Source organism: Stenella coeruleoalba, assembly GCF_951394435.1.
Source record: "Stenella coeruleoalba genome assembly, chromosome: 4".
NCBI classification, from domain to species: domain Eukaryota; kingdom Metazoa; phylum Chordata; class Mammalia; order Artiodactyla; family Delphinidae; genus Stenella; species Stenella coeruleoalba.
In genome coordinates, this window is record NC_137149.1 from 64902342 (window position 1) to 64924208 (window position 21867).

General features: G+C 39.4%; 1 protein-coding gene across 9 annotated transcripts in view; it reads right to left on the reverse strand.

The window, feature by feature from the left end:
• APBB2 (amyloid beta precursor protein binding family B member 2) overlaps window positions 1-21867 on the reverse strand; it is a 375114-nt gene that overhangs the window by 236537 nt on the left and 116710 nt on the right. The window lies entirely within an intron of this gene.

The window sequence follows — 21867 nt, forward strand, 5'->3', positions numbered from 1 at the left end:
ACGCTGACGCTTTTTCATCTCACTCTTCCTTAACGTCAAGGAATACCACTAGCCTGGTTCTTTGTTGTGACATCTAAACTGATATTCTGTAAAAAAAAAAAAAAAAAAAAAAAAAACTCTAAAAGCTTGAAAGGAAAAACTAAATTTTCTACACTGGGTACCAAAGACATCAAATTAATTTTTTTTAACTTTTCATGGAAGCAGAACATAAATGTAGAAAAGGACGCATACCACACACAGCTCAATGAATTTTCCTCCACTGAACACACCAGATCAAAACCCAGAGCATTATCAGTACCCCAGAAACCCGCTTCGTGCCCCCTCCTAAAGGTACTACTATGCATAGATTACTTTTGCCCTTTTTTGTAGACATCAAATTGATTTATTGTCCTTATCCAGTCTTCACTTAAAAAACATACATTGAACGCCTCCTATATGTGAAGACATAAGGCACTGTCTCTGTCTTTAACGAAAGCAAAGTCTAGTGGGACCAAGAAACACACACAACTGACCCCAAAGGGCAGTGGGATGAGCACAATGACTGAGATTCATGGCAAGCAGCCCAGAAATGGAGAAGTCGGGGAAGGCTTCCAAGTACCAGGGGTGCCTGGCATGTCCTCAGGCTGGGCAGGACTTAGCCAAGCGGGGACTGGGAAACAAGACAATGGAAAATACAGGAGTAAGAAAACTGCCTGGTGTATTGTGTTGCTGGGCTCTCTAGAGCGAGGCCAGGAAAGAAGCTGGAGCCCGACTGTAACCTTGTACACATATTCGAGAACTTTAGTTGCAGACAGCCACTGATGGATCAGAGCTGGGTTTCAGATGCATGACTCTCTCTCGGGATGGATTCAGAGAGGGCAGAGTAGCGGCAGGGAGACCAGTTAGGCTGGAGAGGAAGGGTGAAGATTAGGGCAGTGGAGGTAGGTGGGGAAGGGAAAAGGAGAGAAGAATTAGTACTTGGGAAACATCCAGACACTAAAAGCAGAGCAACATGGTACCTGACTACATGTGGGTGGACGGCAGTGACAAATGGGGTAGAGAATACTAGTGAATTAACAAGTTTAATAAGGAAGACAACGGGTTTAGTTTGGTGCATTAGAAATTGAGATGTAGAAGATTCGAGTGAGGACAACCAGATATTCTTGAGAGTGAGGCTTGGGGAAGAAACCTGAGCAAAACGTAAAGGCACAGAAGTGGTCACTACATAGAAAGTAGCAGAAATTAGATTAGCGGGTGATATCACTGAAGGAACATGGGTAGAGGGAGAAGACTGGAGGATTAGGGCCAAAAGCAGAACCGTAGAGACAATGACAGAACTGGCAGAGGAAAAAGATCTTCTGAAAAGGACCAAGGAAGAAAGGCAGGGAGGTACCATGGAATACAATGAGATGAAGAAAGATAAGAAACGAAAACTATAGCTTTGCCTTTGACACTTAAGCAGTCACTGGCCACCTTGACTGAAGGTGGTTTCACTGAAGTGGTAGAGGCAGTGACAACAGAGCAAGTGAAAGAAGAGAAAGGAGAACGAACAGTTGTTGAAGGGCACTGGTGCTAATTAATGGAAGTCCGTATTGACAGCAGTAGAGACGGAAAGGTTGAGAGTTCAAGAGGGAGGAGGTAAGGATGGAATAAAATCCCAAAGGAGGTGGGGGAAAGGGGTCAGGAGTACAAACGAAGGGCCTGACCTTGAAGAGGAAGGGGGGATTCACAACGCTCTTATATTAGAAGTATATTAGAGGAGTGAAAACAAATCTGGTTATAGTATGTTTGTAGGTAACAGCACTAGGATATTAGAGGTAACAGACTAAATGACATCAGTGTTGTAGATAAATAGCTGCCGTGGTTCTTTGCTAGGAATAAGTTGACACATAAATGGTTTGATGACACAGATCTTGAAAATCTTGGTTTCTGGCATGCTACCCTGTTATAAGTAGTCTGACCCTGTTTTAAGGTAGATAAACATATACGCCAGTACATATCAAGGTGGGAAGGGGCATTTGCGAGATAGGCACTCCCACAGTAGAACTTATTAGCAGTACCAAAAAAATAGCATAAAAGCAAAAGATTCAGAAGAACACTCTTCTTATAATGATATTTGTTCCCCGGTGCCAACCTTTCCAAAGGTTTACATATAGTTTCATTTAAATGAAACCACTACCCACTATCGTACAAGGCCTCTTAAGATGCTTCAATTCAAAGATTCTTTCTAGCATGACTAACCTAATGAGAATGAAGTCAGACATCTTAAAGAAAAGGCAAAAAGAAGAGGAGGGTGGAGCTGGCAGCGGCACCTGCCCGCGATTTCCTAGCGAAACGTCCCCTAAGACAGCAGCGCAGTCATCATCCTCCATCTCCTGCCCAACTCTTTCGCCTCAGGTTTTGGTGAATCCGGGAAGTGGGTGGAGTGACCTAGCTCTTGGAAAGCACTCCAACGATGCCAAAAGTAGCAAGGCTCATTAGAAAATCTAACGCAATGGAAAACACCTTGAAAAGCAGATTTTCTGTTCTCTAGGCAGCCTTTGTGATCTCACAAACTCTGAGGCTGCTCCAGGGTTGTTTGTCTATTCTGGTCACATGAACATGTCTCCAGGCCATCTTTGGAAGATGACAGAATTTTAGAATTCTAGATAAACCCATCATTATCATCCTTGAAGTCAGCCAGGATTGAGATGGTTCCAGAGCCATCAGATGACTACTGACTGGACCATTCGTCTTTGTGTCCCTGGGGCACGGGAGACAGAGCAAGCAGTCCATAAATATGGAATCAATCGATAAACCAATACATAAGCGAAGAGTTCTCACAACGAGGAGGTAAAGAGGCCAATTAAAGGGTGAGAACAGAATTAGTCTTTCTATTCCTTCCTTTCCCACCCTAACTGACTCAGAGCCAAGCCGCAAATCGCATTCAACTGCATTTACTTTCCTCTTCACAGAATAACGTCTCTGTGAACTCATAAATAAATATTGTGTGTTAAGAGAAATCAGAAATCATGAAATTATGAAAAACAGGATGCCTCTTAAGTGGGAAAATAAGTAGGTGCGAACATTTTGAGAGTACAAAGAAACAGAAATTGCCCACTTTACATCTATCTGCCTCCTTTGTTATCCTTTGGTGTGAAGGACAGACCCATTATTACTTTAACAGCAGGGTGCCTCTCCTCCCAGCCGTGCATTCACACAGCAACCCGCTCAGCTTCAACCCACTGGGCAACAGATCCTAATGAGATAATCAAGTCTCGCTTCCTTAAAAATTCTGATCCTAAAATATATTTATATTATGCATCATCTCATTTCTTTTGTAACGCATAAGCTCTAAGGTATCACTGATCACACTGAACACATTTTACACATGACAAGAAGCGCACTGTAGCATTGTTTGGAAACAACTTTAAGGATAAAGTTCCCAAAAGTGAGGAATAGTGGGGTTGTTGTTTTGTTTATTAGTATGTACTATGTGACATTTTTCTTAACTGTTAAAAAATAACTCGGTCCTGAAACATCCAATCTGTTTCTGCCCATCTGAATAGCAATATATGGAGAAGGAAACAGATCTTTGAGACTGCCATCCTTTTTCCTATTCTTGATTAAGAATCTAGGAGACCAAGATGAACAATATACCATTCACTTGAATGCAAGCCACCAAGGGGAGGAAAGGAATATTTATGCCAGTGCACAAAGTGTTTAGTGTGCAACTTTTTAATTACTATATTTATGGTATTACCATAATATATTCACTAACACAAATGCTCTACAGGGACATTAATCCTCAACAAATACATCAATGCTTCCCTCCTCTCCTCCAAATTCTTATTATGCTGACATGGGGCAAAAATGCCAAGAATTCTTTCCGAAATAAACATTTCATGTCAACAATCACTTGTTCTACTATCTCCCTTTCTAACTGTTTTATAACATAACAACTCTACTTAGGTATTTGCTATTAACCTAAAAGACAAATTTGTAAGTAAAATATTTTTTAAAGGGCTTTGTTTAATGTAACATCTTTTTTGATACGAAAGCTGGTTCAAGCTACTAAAAAAGTTGATTATGTTCTAAATAACATATTCTGTAACTCATCAAATTATAAGTCTCTGTATCACTCTGCACTTATAGTACTATATAATTTCTGCTTTTTAGAAACCTCAAGGGGTAAGGCATTGAGGATGATGAAGAGTTTCACAATGGTTGAAGGATGACCCATCTAAGTAATAAAATGGGTTTAATTTCAACCATACTGGATTATTTATTTTTTTTCCTAAAAGGTAATGTCTTCTCAGAGAATCCAGAATGTGATTAGGCTTTGGTGACACAGGATCATCAATATGACTATCAATTATCATGCTCTGTTAGAACATGAGAACACTATCTCTGAGGAAAAGAAGCTGGCCCAGTGGATACCAGGCAGATGTTGAGTTTCTACCACCATGAGGAGAGCTAGATGGGGAGTTCCCACCAAAGCAACAGGACACTCTGAGAATCAAAGGGAAGAGATTGATGAAATTCAAACACCAAGGAAAAGGAGAGCCAAAGGTGAAATCTAAGTCACAGATCCAGGTCTAGAGCCAAGTGGAGTCAGGATGTGAGTGGAAGATGAATGGATGGGATAGAGGGACAGGGCGTAGGACTGGCTTTATGTGTCTGCTGCTGGTAACGGGACTGACCTTGCCTAGAGTGGCCAGTGGCAAGACAACCTTTCCAGGCTCAGAGGGATGTCTGTTCCTCTACTCAAAGGTTGCTGACTGCTATATTTTGGGAGATATTTTTGCCTACCTTTCATAGTTTGGTTATGTCCTGTCCCTTGCTGTCAAGAGTTGAGTCTCATTGCTTTTAGAGTATCAACCTTTCCCTTCTTCAAGTCAGCTATGATTTTGGAAACCAAATAAAACTAAAAAGCATAAGAGAATTAAAACTTAAAATACCAAGCTCCAGATAAGTTCTGAAGGACACAGTACACAGACTCTGAACCCATACTGGGGCAGCTGAGATGTCTTTTTTGTTTATTCCTTGGTTCTTACAGAATTCAAATCGTATTCCTTAAGTAAGACTAGCACGAAGTCATTTAGTACAGACACAGCCAAACCTAAAACATGCCCTGGGGTGTTATTTTTATTTATTTTTATTTATTTTTAATTTTTTTGCAGTACGCAGGCCTCTCACTGTTGTGGCCTCTCCCGTTGCGGAGCACAGGCTCCGGACGCGCAGGCTCAGCGGCCATGGCTCACGGGCCCAGCCGCTCCGCGGCATGTGGGATCTTCCTGGACCGGGGCACGAACCCGTGTCCCCTGCATTGGCAGGTGGACTCTCAACCACTGCGCCACCAGGGAAGCCCCTGGGGTGTTATTTTTAAGTGACTGCGGTTATATTTCAAGGACTTCTTTTAGAGAAACCCAATAAGTTGAATATGCAGGAACACAACCGAACCAACTGCTCTGATGTGAAGTACCTGGGGAAATGTGGGAATAAAGCTGAGGAAGGGAGGGCTTTGTCACAGGATAAGTAAGCGGCTGTGGGCAAGTCACTTAGCCTTCTACTCCCATCTGTAATATGGGTTAATGATACCTACCCTGCAAAGGTATGAAGAACAAATGAAAGGCTCAGACGATACCAAAAAATGTAAATTAGACCTTAATTAAGTGGAAACGCACTACATAACTCCCTATGACACACAGATCTTTATTTAGAGCTGAGAAAGTCATCTGCCTAGTGGTTCCTATCCAGCTCTCACCACCTCATATGATAAGATCCTCTTCCCAAATTATTTTTGACAACTTTCCTTTGGTTAATAAATAAAATGTTTTCAACTTAACTGTTTAAATAGCAAGTACAAGTATTACTGCATTTTCAGGTAAAAAAAACTAGAATGTAAAGCTTCCCCCCATTATGATATTCCCACTTTGTTTCTTCCTCAACTTTTTCTTATTCAAATGATTTCTTTTCCCTTTTTCCCATTTTTCTTTTTTCAATCCTTGCTTTCTCACTGTAAGTTACGCCCCTGCAATAATAGTAACTACCAGCTTTATGTTATTTAGCAGTTTACAAGGCACTCTCATATACAATACCTTATTTCCCTTAAAGTACTTTTACTTTCTTCCCTTTATTTTTACCTTGCTCCACTTTCCAAAACACAAATAGGACTTCCTAAAATCAGCAAAGAAGCAATTTTTCTCCTTCCGACTGCCAACACATTACACAATACTTGGCAGAGTTGTCTAAAGCAAGTTAGACTATATAGAGTATACCTAAATCCTGACGCATCCAATTCTTCTTGCAGATTATTTTTTTCTCCCCTGGTGATGGTCTTTTGAAGTTAAAATACAGTGAACATTATGTAAATGTACCACCATGTTAAAATAAGACAGGAAAATCTCTTTAAGAATCATCAAAAATAGTAAATGAAAAATAAAAGGGAAAGGTGAGGTAAAAAGATTTACAAAGAGAAAAAGAAAAAGCAAAGTTGATGTTGTTTTGGCTTCCAGGAAAATCTGCATAATCTATCTCACAGACCTATTTTTCTCCAAGCTCTGCATTAAATAATCTGATTATTAAACCTGTGAAAAACCACAAGGGATGAGCCCATCTCATTAAAAAAAGATGATCTTTTAAGTTACGATCATGAGAAGGAGCATCTATTTCTGGTTTTAAGGACAGAAGTACTTCCTGTTTCTTGCTCAGAGGCAGCGACACTTCTAGTAAGCTTTAGCACAGCACAGATGCCTAGCACCCTTTACCTATCATGATGAAAACAGGGACCTTCAAATAGAAATGTTTCCTCTCAGAAGCTCTACATACTCTCAACCCTGACCAACAAAGAACATGAGGTGTCTGAAACAGGAAAATATTAATTCTACCATATGAAGGTAAACATTATTTAAGAAAAAAAAAAAGGATTCTGTAAACTCTAGGGTGGGAGTCAGATCAGATTCCCCTACATTCATTCAAACCCTACAGGACACAAAAAGCTTTAAAGTTTGAATTGGCTTTCCCTTTGCTTTACAATGGTTGAATAAGGCCCATAGTAATTTTACAGTAATTCTTGACATACCTTAATATATTAAACATTATTTAAAAAATCAGTTGTTAAAACTGGAGAACTAATAAAATTTAAGGAAAAAGTTGAAAGAGAGGTCATATTTGGTCCTGATTCTGCTGTGGTGTTCACATGTTGAATAATGTAAGCCTTTGGCACATTATGAAATCTTCTTCATTTTACAAGAGATATTCTGAGATTTTATCCTAGGAATGAGAAAGATATCATGGTCTGACATTCTTCTATAGAATCTACAGAGATGCTTCATGGAAACTCAGTGTCCTACAGAATACAGCTGGGACTACCACATAAAACGGTACTTAGAAAAGAATGTTTTTCCAGCTTGGACACAACTCAAGTCAAACTAGTAGGGAATCTAAGAAAGACTGACCCAACTGGGATTATGGCCGTGGAAAACCTGAAGGGATGGAAGTCATTTCTTTGAAATGTTGTAAATTGTGTGTGTTATTCTTGTGACTGGGTTTGAGGTCAGACTTGGAATTTATACCTAAGAAATAACTGACCTTTTTTCCTATTATGTACTCAAATCAAGAAAGGATGACACCTAGTTCAATTTTGACAGTGAGAGTAACAATCTCTGAATGAAACTGAAAAGTATAGTAGATGGAATCCATCCTAGAGTAACCAAATTAACTCTTCTTTAATGGACCAGACAACCATGTATCCAAATGGAAAGACCAAATCTCAAAAGTTCACGATTAAGGATTTTCAGCATCAAGTGGTGGATTATAATCATGTGCTTAACTGCATTCCCTCCACTAAATGACACCAAATAAGAGGAAGAGATAAACTCACAAGGAGAAAGAGAATGGAAAAAGAGAAAAAGAATGGAAAAACTTTTTGGAAAGTGGAAAGCAGATGGGAAAATGACGAGTGAATTTTCAAAGCAGGGACAGACAAAACTGAAATGGCTACTAGCAGAACTGACAGGAAGAAGCCAGACAATATGGGGCACAGACCCTTCAGAAAGTACAAAGTCCAGTTCCATCCAAAGTGGGGGACGAATGGAGAAGGAAGCGCAGAGATGGCATTGAAAACCGGAGAACTGCTTGCAAGACATTTTAAGGAGTAAACCTCCAGATCTGTCCTTCGCCATGAAGCTTGTCAACTCTCTCCTTCCGCCTGAGAAAGTCTGGACTCAGGGACACTAGGAAGAGTGACTGGGTGGAGGTACCATTCTGAAACAGAGGACTGAGTCAAAGTGTACACTGAGTGGAGAGACCCACAGCCCCTCCCTTGCTGGGTTTCTAACCAGCCCAAGAGAAGAGATCTGCAGTTACCAAAACTAGGGAGAAAGGGGGCTTCTGAAAACAGAAAATCATCCTATGGCAAGTAAGGTCACCAGGTGACATGAGAGAGCCCTGTCAGCTTGTTTATGCACAAAGAGCCTCCACATAAATAAAAATGGACAGCCAATGATCACCAGACATGTGATGAAGAGCCTAACGTGACAGACAGGAACTTTAGGAGAAAGGACAGTCAGTCAACGCTGGGAGCGGGGAGAAAACTTCACACACATTATTAAAAAGACACTTGCATCCATAAAGCAAAACAAGAAGAGGATGCTATAAAATAGAAATATTATTAGAACAAGAGCTACTAGAAATTAATATTATGATCACAGAAATTAAAAATCCATAGAAGGGTTAGAAGATAATAGAGATTTAAATGTTCCCCAAGAGTAGAACAAAAAAATAGCAGGATAGAGATCAGGGACTTTTTTTTTTTTTTTTAAACAATAAGTAAGTTGGAGGAAAAATACAAAAGTTCCAGCATCTGACAAATAAGAGTTTCAGAAAAGAGAAAACAGGGGGAAGAAAATTATCCTCCACCACCTGCCGCAAAAATCACCACAATGGATGGAAAAAGTTACACACCAAGGCACATTATGCTGAAACCTCAGAACATTAGGGGATTAAAAATAAAAGACTCTAAAAGCTCCCCCGCTACACCCCTCCCAAAAGAAGTCACATATAAAGTAACCAGAATCAGAAACGCATCCAACAATAGCAAAATTGGAAGCGGAAGAAAATGAAGTAGGGACTCCAAAACTCTCAGGGAAACTAATTTCCCACTTTAAATTCTGTATCAATCATATGTGAGGAGAGACTAAGTGATATTTGCACACATGCCAGATCTCCAGAAAATTACATCATACACACTCTTCTTTCTCAAGAAGCAACTGGGCAATGTGCCTCCCCCAAAAGAAAGAGGAAACCAGGAGAGATGCTATTCAGTAAACAGGTCAGTCAAGAACTCCTAACATGGTAGTAAAAGAAAATTCCGGGTCAACAGCTGTGCATAAGGCCTCAAGAGCAAACAGTCCAGAAGGGAGCAGGCAAGCAGAAGGCTCCCGGAAAAACGTCACACACACCACAGACACACACAAAAGAACTGAGAGCCAAGCCGTTGTGTTTGACCTTATTTGAGAATTTGGGGCTGAATAAGTAGCACATAAATAGAATAGGAAGCCAAAAAAAAAAAAAAAAGATTTTTTTAATATGCTGAACAAGAAAGAAAATAAAATCACAGTACACTGCATAACTCAGCTGTGAAAAATATTTATGGTGAAAATAAATCAAGGTATAAACTATCTCAGAGAATGAGAGGCAGGTATTTAAGGGAGGTATTTAAGGAAGGGAGTGTAAAAGAGAGATAACCCCTTATATTCCTTAATAGAAATTCAATGTTTAATGTCTAGAAAAGAAAAAAAAAATTTCAAGAAACATCATTATAAAGATAATTAGCTACATGGAAGTAAATATCAGAAAAAGAGCTCACTGAATTGAAAGTAGTTACCTCTGAGAAATGGGAAATGACGATGCAAATAAGCAGGCAGCAACTTGTAAGCTAATATATGTATTACCGCAAATAAAAAAACATTTTTAAGAGGGTAGAAATTTATGAATAAAATATATAAACCATCTATAAATCATCTAAGACAAACTGATAATGTGAAGTTTCATTTTATACTATAAATTAAAAAAAACAGATAAACCTTAATCTGCTCCTCCTAGTTAATCAAATTGTTAATGCATTTTATCTTAAAGTAGTAAGGAGCACACCGTGAGAGGTCAATTATACCTAAATTGTCAAGTGACACCTCTAGCCTTAGTTAACACGTGATGAAAGGGTCCCTGGATACCAGTGCACAAGAGGGAATCTGCCATCTCTGTTATCATAGAGTGGTCAATTACAGCTTCAAACAGATAAACATGTTGGCCGCTCCCAATCTACCACAGCCCAGATGGTGGTTTCTTACAGTGAAGATTTGTCCTTATAGAGGGAAGAAAGATGGAGACTATTCAGCATCTGAACCCCCTTCCTATATTTGGGAAATTTCTCATCATATGAGTATTGATGAGAGACACACCTTTCAACATAGAGACAAAAATGGCTGGACACTCACCTTGCCAGACTCCCTTGCAGCTAAGGCATGGGACCTAGTCTTGGCCCGACCTGCATCTAAAGCTGGAAACAGGGGCAGGAGGAACTTATTGTGGGTGAGGGCAATGGCAACAACATCTAGTGCCCAGAGGCAGCCGAGGCTGAGGTGACAGAGTTGGTAGCAAGTGTCTGGTCCCATTGGTGTGGTCAGTGTGAACCAGCATGATCCTGTGTTCAGTGACAGGGTCCACCCTGCATAGAACTAATCATAGCATATGACCTTGGCTATGAATCTGGCTGTGTAGTCTCTAATTGCTCCTGACCTTTTCCTAACTTTTAGCAGTTCTAGAAACCACCCAACAGCATCTTCTCCATAAATTACTTCTCTGCGTAAAGCATTCAGCCAGTCTCCACTGCTTCTGTCTCAGAATCCTGCCTGATACATTGCCCCAGGATACACAGGGGGAGATAGGTGGCCATCTCTTGAAGTTAAGAATGAAACGTTTATGTTCCTTATGATACCAAGGCAGAATCAAGGACATTTTTCCACAGGGAAACATGGGGGAAGGTTAGGTTTTAAAGTACAAATAAAACTATACCACTGGAATGTTATGGGTTAAAAGTTTTAGCGGGCTCATCTATTCTTTGAATTCTTTTCTCCCATTAGAAAACACATTTCAAGTTCAAAACCACTAACTGACTTGACAACAAGCCATGAGAATGTAATCAGTTTGTGAATTGGGAGTTGTCACTACTCACATTTGGCAAAAGACTTGTGCTCACGATTCTCACTGTTGTGAGTGGGCAGAAGAGCAGTGGGTGAGGAAGAACAATTTTCTTTGTCTTTCTACTTAACACAGAGCTTTCTGAGAGCTGAAGCTATTTGAAAACCAGTGGTCAAGAACTGCACATGAATATGAAAATGCAAACCAAGGCATCCAAAGATTTATATTCAGCCATAGAAACATCAATATTGCTGAAAAGCTACATCCATCAGCTCAGCCTACTGCAGCATATTTAGTTCCAAGACTGAGAAAGCTGAACCCTAGGCAATTTATCTGCATGTGTGTTGGGCTAACCACACAAATTTTGCAGACGAAGCTGGAAGTTAAGATAGATAGATTAGAACAAACTGTTGATGTGACCAAAAGGGCTTCATAAAAGAGTAAAGTGCAATCAGGACATTAATAGAAATGTGGATGGAAAGAAAGAAAGCCTCTCTCTGTGGTGCCCATTGTTTCTGGAAACTGAGGAAGTCTTTCATGACAAAGTACAGCTACGGTTTTTGTTAGTCATACTGAACAAGATTATACGCACTCTGTAAAGAAGGCTAACAAAGTAAATGCAAAGCCTGATGTACGCACATAATTTCCCCTCCTGTGGTGTTATTTCATAAAGACTTGCCAAGAGATCAATCCCTCAGTCACAGAAGTCAGGCTATATAAATCACTTTGGAAAAAAAATTAATTGTATTTCAGTTGGTGATGTAAATGCTACTTCAAATTCTATCAACTGCCAAAGCATCTTTACCATATATTCTTCTCCTGTGCCGTCAGTTCCCATAAAATATCTAATGGCCACTAAAACAAGAGCTTTATTCCACAGTTGTCCAGGTGAATTATGTTGTGCTCACACAGTGTTTTGAAAAGCTGAGATAAATTCATCTCAGTTAATCCCAGATCACCACCCCGCCCCCAGCTCCCTGTTTCATTTGGAGATTACAATGGACAGTGATTCCACACAGCAACATGCGTGTGTGTCAAAGTAAATATGCAATCTAATCACCACAGCTCTGTACAGAACAAAGCACAGGTTTTGATTTTGCTACTTAGGTTTCAGAAATGAAAAGGTGGGGGGATCCCAAGAAATCAGTCTCAAAAGCTTTTTCCAAGACTACTTTTGTGAGAAATTTTAAAATAAGGCTCAGTTTCTGATACACAAGTATAAAGGAGGCAAATTCACAGCTAGTTACTGAATTTCAAAATGGTGAAACCCTAAAAGCTATTTCCAAAACAGATTCACTATATCCAAAGCCTGAATTAATATTTAGGTATACAGAAATATTTCTTTGTTTTTCTCCCCTCTCCAATGGCTTAAGAGATCATTCAGAAATTCACACTGAGGGGTTTTGTTTCATTCTGCACAGGTTCTGCTTCCAACCATCATAAGTAGCAGATTTTTTTTTAACTTTTACTATAAGAATCTCTATATCAGTATATAATCTCTCAAACACCTTCTTCATCTAAATTTTTTAAACAAATGACAAGATGTAACTAAAATGGCATTGGTTTCACCAATATCACACAATGTAAACTGACAGTCAATGAAGTTCTAAGGAAACTATAAAATGGTGAAACATTATCGCTCACTTGAAAAAGTAGTAACTGAAAGCAAGTCAAATGAACACCAGTCCTTCAACATTTACTACAAGCACAGCAGTTTGTAGTAGGTGTGGAACAGGAATGCGGCATGTGACACACCTACTGGCAACAGGGAACTTAGCACATTGCAGAAACATGACACATGGAACACTGATGAACACTGGATCACAAGCCCCCCAGAAAGATTTAAATGTGAAGGACAAGAGGTTGGATAGGTCAACTGAGACCAATTTCTGTCATATTATTAAGCCTATTATACACACTTAAAAGATTTTATGTGACATGAATACGTCCACACCTCTTATATCATAAAGGATACCAATCAACAATACTGTCAAAGTCAACTTCATGCAACTAAGAAACTTTACCATATCTTTCCAACATCACTCATATTGCTGTATTTATTTTTGACCAGTCTGAGTCTCCCACTGGACTATGAGATATTACAGGTCAGAGGTGTGCCCTACTGAACTTTTAATACTTAGCTCTTGGCACCACTGAACACAGAATAGTCCAATATACTGATATGAATGAATGAAGGGCACTAAAATAGTAGCTATTTATTTGGTGATTTATCTGAATACAAAGATTGATTCTTGACAATAAAACAAAGTTCAGGAGGCTTCTACAAAGTTATATTTTACTAAGAAAATGGTCAAAATTAAGAATCAAAAAATACACAAAAGAGGTGTTCACTGAAGCATTATTCATCGTAGGAAAAATGGCAATATTCTGAATTTTCAACAATTGGGCAATGTGCTGTTTTACTACAGTCAAAGACTGGATAGATTATGGAACCATTAAAAATGACAAACATGGGGCTTCCCTGGTGGCGCAGTGGCTGGGAGTCCGCCTGCCGATGCAGGGGACGCGGGTTCGTGCCCCGGTCCGGGAAGATCCCACATGCCGCAGAGCGGCTGGGCCCGTGAGCCATGGCCGCTGGGCCTGCGCGTCCAGAGCCTGTGCTCCGCGGCGGGAGAGGCCGCAGCAGTGAGAGGCCCACATACCGCAAGAAAAAAAACAAAAACAAAAATGACAAACATGAAGGCCTGCAACAGAGGAAATTAACATGTAACAATCATAAAAAAAGAAGGGGTCAACATAAGATGTATACTACAACTACAACCAAATAAAAATATATACATATGTTAAAAAAGACTGGAATGAAATACACACAAAAATACTTGTTTAAGTAAATAGATTTGGAGCTTATAGGTGATTTTTCCACTCTAAACTTTTTGTAATACTTGATATTTATATCGTCATTTATAGCTCCTATGGTAAAACTGTTATATTGCCATTACAGATTCTTGCAAATGTAGCATTTTAACATTACGTGTCTAACAGTAATTGTTACAATGATTATTAATAGAAACTTATTTCATCAAATCTAAGTGCTACTGGAAGCTACACCACTATTTTATGTGCTAAGAATAAAAACAAAAGTGCTGCCAAGAATAGTTACAAGATGTCAGCAATGGCAACATACATCAAATTTCACGAATGTTAAAATGTGAAAGATGTATGTCTTAGAATCAATGAGACAGAAAAAAGAATAAACAGAATAAAGCAACTGTACAAGAAACTATTTTATTGGTAAAATAAAAGTGATTTCTAGATAACAAGAAACTAACAAATCTACGGGGAAAGTGATAGAACTCTCTTATCAAAATAAATTATTTGACTCACAAATAAGTCTATGTAAAGACTGGGATAATGAGAGAAACAAGGACATCACACAAAAGAAGTCAAGTCTTCATCACACCCCTGAGATCAAATATACTTGGTCCAAATGGATTGAATAAATGGACTACCAAGAAGTAATTAAGGGTTTCCCTGGTGCCACAGTGGTTGGGAATCCACCTGCCAATGCAGGGGACACGGGTTCAAGCCCTGGTCTGGGAAGATCCCACATGCCGCAGAGCAACTAAGCCCATACGGCACAACTACTGAGCCTGCGCTCTAGAGCCTGCAAGCCACAACTACTGAAGCCCGCAAGCCACAACTACTGAAGCCCGCACACTTAGAGCTTGTGCTCCGCAACAAGAGAAGCCACCGCAACAAGAAGCCTGCGCACCGCAATGAAGAGTAGCCCCTGCTCGCCATAACTAGAGAAAGCCAGCGTGCAGCAACAAAGACCCAATGCAGTCAAAAATAAATAATTAATTAATTTAAAAAAAAAAAAAAAAAAAAGAAGACGTAATTAAGGTAAGCCAACAGGCCTGGACAAGATTTTTTAGCTCGGGGTAGGGTGGGGGCTATGAAATGAATTGCTTTGAGTGGCATTCCCTTGAAAGTAATGCTGAAGCTTCCTGTTGGTTTATAATCACAGAGAGGGCCACTGACTGAATTTTGGTAACCTCAGAATTTTTGCATGGAGGAGTAAGATGGGAAGAGGCAGTAAGTCCACATCAGTGAATGAAGCATCATGGTTCACAAAAACAGAATTAAAATTTGTAATTTTCTACCCAGTCCTCTAAGCTTTCCTCCCTAAGTTCACGCATTTCTATAAATAATCGGCTTTTTACTTAAAATAATAATGGAAATGAATTAATCTCACCTGAACTTTTAGCAGTTTAACATGAAGAAAATGTAGGGAACTTTCCAGTTGGAAACCAAATCACGGGACACCACCTTAACTATCCCTGAGAGAGTAACCACAACAATGCCACCAACTGTAAGAACAAACTACAATGAGCAGTGAGACAAAAATATCACCCAAAGAGAAAAAATGTCAAGTGCATTATTTTAAAAGCACTGATTATTTAAACCCTTCATACATCTACATATGTAAAGGCAAAGGGGTCTTACTCATTGCCAAATAACAAAAACAAAATACAGAAGTCTAATACTAAACTAATATAAACATCAGTCTGCTTACTGTAAGAATGAATAAAAGTCATAAAAGCCAACCTCTCGGAAAAATCAACAAAGCCAAGAGTTTGGTTCTTTAAAAAGTCCAACAAAATTGACAAACCTTTAATTAGACTAAAAAAAAGGGAAGAAGACTCAAATAACTAACATCAGAAATAAAAAAGAGAACATTACTACCAATTGTAAAGATATAAAAGGGATTATAAAAGAGTACTATGAACAACTGTATGGTAACAAATTTGACAACCTAGATGAAATGGGTACGATTCTAAAAACACCTACCAAGATGGAACTAGGAAGAAAGAAAATCAGACCTATAACTAATAACAAAACTGATCAGTAATCTCAGAAAGAAAAGCCTAGGACCGGATGGCTTTACCAGTAAGTCCTATCAAACATTTAAAAAAGAAGAATCCTTCTCAAGTCCTCCTAAAAAAATGAAAGAGGGGAAACACTTCCAAATTCATTCTATGAAGCTAGCATTACACTAATACCAACAAAAGTTTTCTACACAAAACAAACAGACAAACCCCTACAGACCATTATCCCTTATGAATACTGACGGAAAAATCCTCAGCAAAATACTAGCAAACAGAATGCAACAGCATATTAAAAGTGGCATTTATTGCCGAAATGCAAAGATGGTTCAACATATGAAAATCAAGCAATGTAATACACCACATTAAAAGAATGAAGGAAAAAAATATCACCTGATCATCTCAATTGATGCAGAAAATAAACCTGAAAAATTCAATACTCTTTCATGATAAAAAACACTCAACAAATTAGGAATGGAAGGAAACTACTTCAACAAAATAAAGGCCTTATATGAAAAACCCACAGCTAACAATATACTCAATAATGGAAAAGGCTGAAAGCTATTCCATTAAGATCAAGAACTAGGCAAGAATGCTCACTCTTGCCACTTTTGTTCAATATAGTACGGGAAGCCCTACCCAGAGCAATTAGGTAAGAAAAAGAAATAAAAAGCATCCAAATTGGAAAGGAAGAAGTAAAATTATTTCTGTTCATGGATGACATGAAAACCCATCACAGATGTAGAAAACACTAAAGATTCCAGAAAAAGAAAAAAAAAAGGTAGAATAAACAAATTCAGCAAAGTTACAGGATATAAAATTAACACACAAAAATCAGTTGCATTTCTATACATTAACCATGAACAATCCAAAATGAAGACTAAAGACAATTCTATTTATAACAGAATCAAAAAAGAATAAAATACTTAGGAATAAGCTTAACCAAGGAGGCAAAAGGCTTATACACTGAAAACTGCAAAATGTGGCTGAAAGAAATTCAAGAAAAGTCAAATAAATGGAAAGATATCCTGCATTCATAGATTGGAAGACTTAATATTGTTAGGATGTCAATACTACCCAAAGAGATACACATATTCAATGGAATCCTTATCAAAACCCCAAAGACATTTCTGCAATTGTGAAGTCCGCACATATTCTCTCTTCCAATAAATTTTAAGGGTGAATTGCTCCAAGTTACGAACAGACATTAATAATAATTAATCAACCTATAAAGTAATATATTGAACATTGCGATTGGAAGCTACCATTCAGACATACAGAGGATTCAACGTTTAAAATAGGGTGGCATCATCACTAACATTCAGGCTGACAATGGACCAAATCCACAACTTTTTGCACGAGACAATCACAGGGGAGACTTGGTGAGTCTGTTCTGCCATTGCACTTGAAAAGCGTACCAACGGAAGAGTATAATATCAGATAATGGGTAGAAAGGCCTTTTCCAGCAACAGATACCTGGGTCTCCACAAAACAGCTACAGTCACAAACCAGGGCAGTGTCAAGGAAGGTAATCACCATCATCAGATACAGAGAGGTTCAATTTGTTCAAAAATTGTACTGTGCATTTTTTTTTTTTTTTTTTGCAGTACGCGGGCCTCTTACTGTTGTGGCCTCTCCCGTTGCGGAGCACAGGCTCTGGACACGCAGGCTCAGCGGCCGTGGCTCACGGGCCCAGCCGCTCCACGGCATGTGGGATCTTCCCGGACCGGGACACGAACCCATGTCCCCTGCATCGACAGGCGGACTCTCAACCACTGCGCCACCAGGGAAGCCCTGTACGGTGCATTTTTAGGAGTTATTATAGATGCATACAATTTCTGATTGACAAAGACCTTTAAAATCATATTACATGTGAAAATCATTTCATGGATAAGAAAATGAGGACCCCAAGAAGGGGTACCTATGTAACTCAAGGTCACACAACTAGCAGTTAGCAAAACCGGGACTAGAACCTAGGTTCCCAGTGTTTCTCCATCTTCCCTAATAAAACTCCTGAGCTTCAGGTCGGGAGTACCACCTTAGTCTGTTGGCAGAAAAAATCTCCCCACAAAATGATTTCTTTTTCTTTCCAGTTTTATTGAGCTATAACTGACATATAACATTGTATTAGTTTAAGGTGTACAATACAATGACTTGACATGTGTATTTATGACTAAATGGTCACCACAGTAAGTTAGTTAACATTCATCACCATGTATAGTTAAAAATTTTTTTCTCTTGTGATGAGAACTCTTAGGATCTACTCTCTTAGCAACTTTCAAATGTACGGTACAGTATTGTTAACTACAGTCACCATGCTGCACATTACATCCCCATGACTTATTTATCTTATAACTGGAAGTTTGTTCCTTTTGACTACCTCTCCCACCCACAAGCCCCTCACCTCAGACAACCACCGATCTGTTCTTTGTTTCTGTAAATTCAGGATTTTTTTAGACTGTACACATAGGTGAGATCATACAGTATTTGTCTTTCTCTGTGTGACTTATTTCACTTAACATAATGCCTTCAAGGTCCATCCATGTTGTTGCAAATGGCAGCATTTTCTTCTTTTTGATGTCTGAATAATAGTCCACTGGATATATATGCCACAGTTTCTTTATCCATTCAGCTGGTGACGGATATTTGCATGTCTTGACTATTGTAAACAATGCTGTAATGAACATGGGGGAACAAATATATCTCTTCTAGATAGTGATTTCATTTCCTTCAGACATATACCCACAAGTGGAATTGCTGGATCTTATGGGAGTTCTATTTTTAATTTTTAGAAGAACCTCCATACTGTTTTCCATAGTGGCTGCACGATTTTACGATCCCACCAACAGTGCATAAGAGCTCCTTTTCTCCACATCCTCACCAACACTTATTTCTTGTAGTTTTTTTTTGTTTTTTTTTGCGGTACACGGGCCTCTCACTGCTATGGACTCTCCCGTTGCGGAGCACAGGCTCCGGACGCGCAGGCTCAGCGGCCATGGCTCACGGGCCCAGCCGCTCCGCAGCATGTGGGATCTTCCCGGACCGGGGCACGAACCCGTGTCCCCTGCATCGGCAGGCGGACTCTCAACCACTGTGCCACGAGGGAAGCCCCTGATTCTGAATTTTTTGATAGCTGTGGTTATTGTCCCATCCCTGGGGTAAGCGGTTAGGATCTGCCTTGTGAGAGGTGGACTTCCCAGTGCCAATTACTCTGGGAAGAGGCAGAGCCTGAGATAAGAAATGAAAACTAGGAAGGAAAGACCTGGCAGAAATCTTCCCTCTTCCAGGGCCTTAATCTATTTGATGCCTGGCCTCTACAACTAAATATGCTGATAGTCCCTTCTGGGAGAGGGGGCTGGTGGTCTAGGCCAGAGAGGTAGCCTTGTAAGGGCCCAGTGAGGATGGGTCTCAGTATGCCATATCTAGTAGCAATTTTACGGGACTCTCAGGGTTTTGTTGAAGGTCATAAACTCAACTTTTATCTACTATAGGGAATTAAGGACATGTTTCCAAGCTAAGGATGGAGTGGGAAATAGGAAAGCAGAGTGGGATAGCAGAGCTATCACAGTGCTGGCAGCAATGATTAGCAAGGTCCCCAAAGAAAAGGGAACCTTGGGACAGGAATCCAGGCATGAGAGCTAGGTTCACCTCATCATATGAAGATGGTGTCCTTTCCCGATCACCTCAGAAGAGGAAGCATTAATTTATAACTAGGAGACACATGGGTTTCTTGCAAATCATCACAGGTTAAACAGATTTCCTGATATCGATAACACAGGATGATATTCAGTAGGTGAGCACCGTGATGACTGTCCAATGTTTATAGTCAGCATCCATTCTGATTGGCCAGAATCTGGTTGTCAACTATTTTGAGTCTCATCCTTCCAACAATAATACATGTCTCTCCATCTCAGTTTCTGCTATTGATTCCTAAGCCTTGGAGAACATTAACCTTTTTGTTAGTGCTTATCACAGATGCAGGAATGAATAAACACTATATTAATAAACTCTAAGCAATAGATACCATTATTCCCACTTTATAGGCTAGAAAACCGAGGCTCAGAGAAAGAACTCACCCACAGATAGCCTGAGGCAGAGCCAGAATTTTATTCCAAATCAATTTTAAGATTGTATAGAAACAGTCCCTCTACTCTGGAAATCTACCCTCCTATGAAAGATAACATTGCAGGGAACAAGAAACTATGGGACTTGAAGGTAAATGCATCATTATCTCATAAAATATCAATATTAATATGGAAAAGACTGGTCTAATAAGCATGATTTTAATCCTACCCAACTCTCATGCTGCAATTATTGTCAAGCATTACCTGAATACCTAAAAAGCTTTTACGTATATCTGTATGACAAAATACTAGTTCATGTCTTCAAATCCATGCGAACTATAAAACCAACTTAACCCTGTTTATTAAGAGAAAAGACCCAGCATACATTCTATTAATGTGCACTGAATCCCTATGTGAATCTCACTTGATTAAAATATTATTACTATTAAAATATTATTACTATTATTACAAAAGACACAATTTAACAGATTTAAGGAAAAAGTTTGAATTCAACAACTTCCCCTCCGGTCATTTATTTAAACCTCTGACAAAACCTCTGTTCTAAGAAATTATTTCCTCTACTTTCTACTTAGAGAACTAATGAAAGTACATCTGAATTAAATTACCACTGCTGTGGAAACACTGAAACTCTAAATAAAAACGAGCAATCAAGACAAGATTATCTCGAAAGATGCTAGATTCCCTCAACACTGCCCATCATCAGGACAGTCTTTAAATGCCCTTTCTCATAGGCTATGCCAGTCATTAGTTGTAATTAAAGTTCTTGTTGAAATTGGCTTATATCTCTCTACATCTGAATCTTTTCAGGTACCGCTCATTTTCTCTTCTTCCTACTTATTATAAGAGATCAGACACTAGTCTGCTTCGAAATTTTACAGGTACTACATCCACATTAAGGTAATTCATCCAAGTAGTCTGAATGCTGTAAAGATTATTTTTTTTAATGATACAGAATGTCACCAAATTCCCTTATTAGTAGGGTGGCCATTGTATTTATCATCCAAACCAGAACACTTGGTTCTGCAAGGGGGCATTATCAAAAATAGCGACAGGCACAGTCAGGACTGTCCCAGCAAACTGACACATATTGCCACCCTACTTATTAAAGAACCAAACACTGCGCTTAAAAGCCGAAAGTCTCAAAAAAGTGAAATAAGGTTCATGGTGGGAAAGGGGGCAGAGTGGGTTCATGTGTGAATAGAAAGTCAGAGGAGTCCAATCAGAAGGTCAAGAGAAAGTTGCATTCTCTCTCAGGCACTCAAACGCAATGGCATTTCCAGATTACATAAACACAGCTCCTCCCCACCTTGGATATTAAAAGGGTTTGTACATATGAATCAAGTCTGTCATATGTCGTGTGCTCTCCTTATGTATTTATCGGTTTATTTTACGGCTACCCACACACTCCTCCTCGATGTTACCTTATCTCCCACCCACACCCCACAACCCACAAGCTTCCTTTCCCCTCTCTTCCTTATTTTATGTCTCATCACTGAACCAATAAACCAGAATTACTAGGAACTTGCTACATACCAGGCACTGTGCTAAGTCCTCCTACATAAAATGGGGATCCCAAAACTGAATTAGATTCAGTCCTTGCCAGCTCATTGTTCAAATTTTTATTCACCACACTTTGTTTAAAACTCAGTACAGGGGACTTCCCCGGTGGTGCAGTGGTTATGACTCCACGCCCTCAATGCGGGGGTCTCGTGTTCAATGCCTGGTCAGGGAACTAGATCCCCCATGCCTGCCGCAACTGAGAGTTCACATGCCAC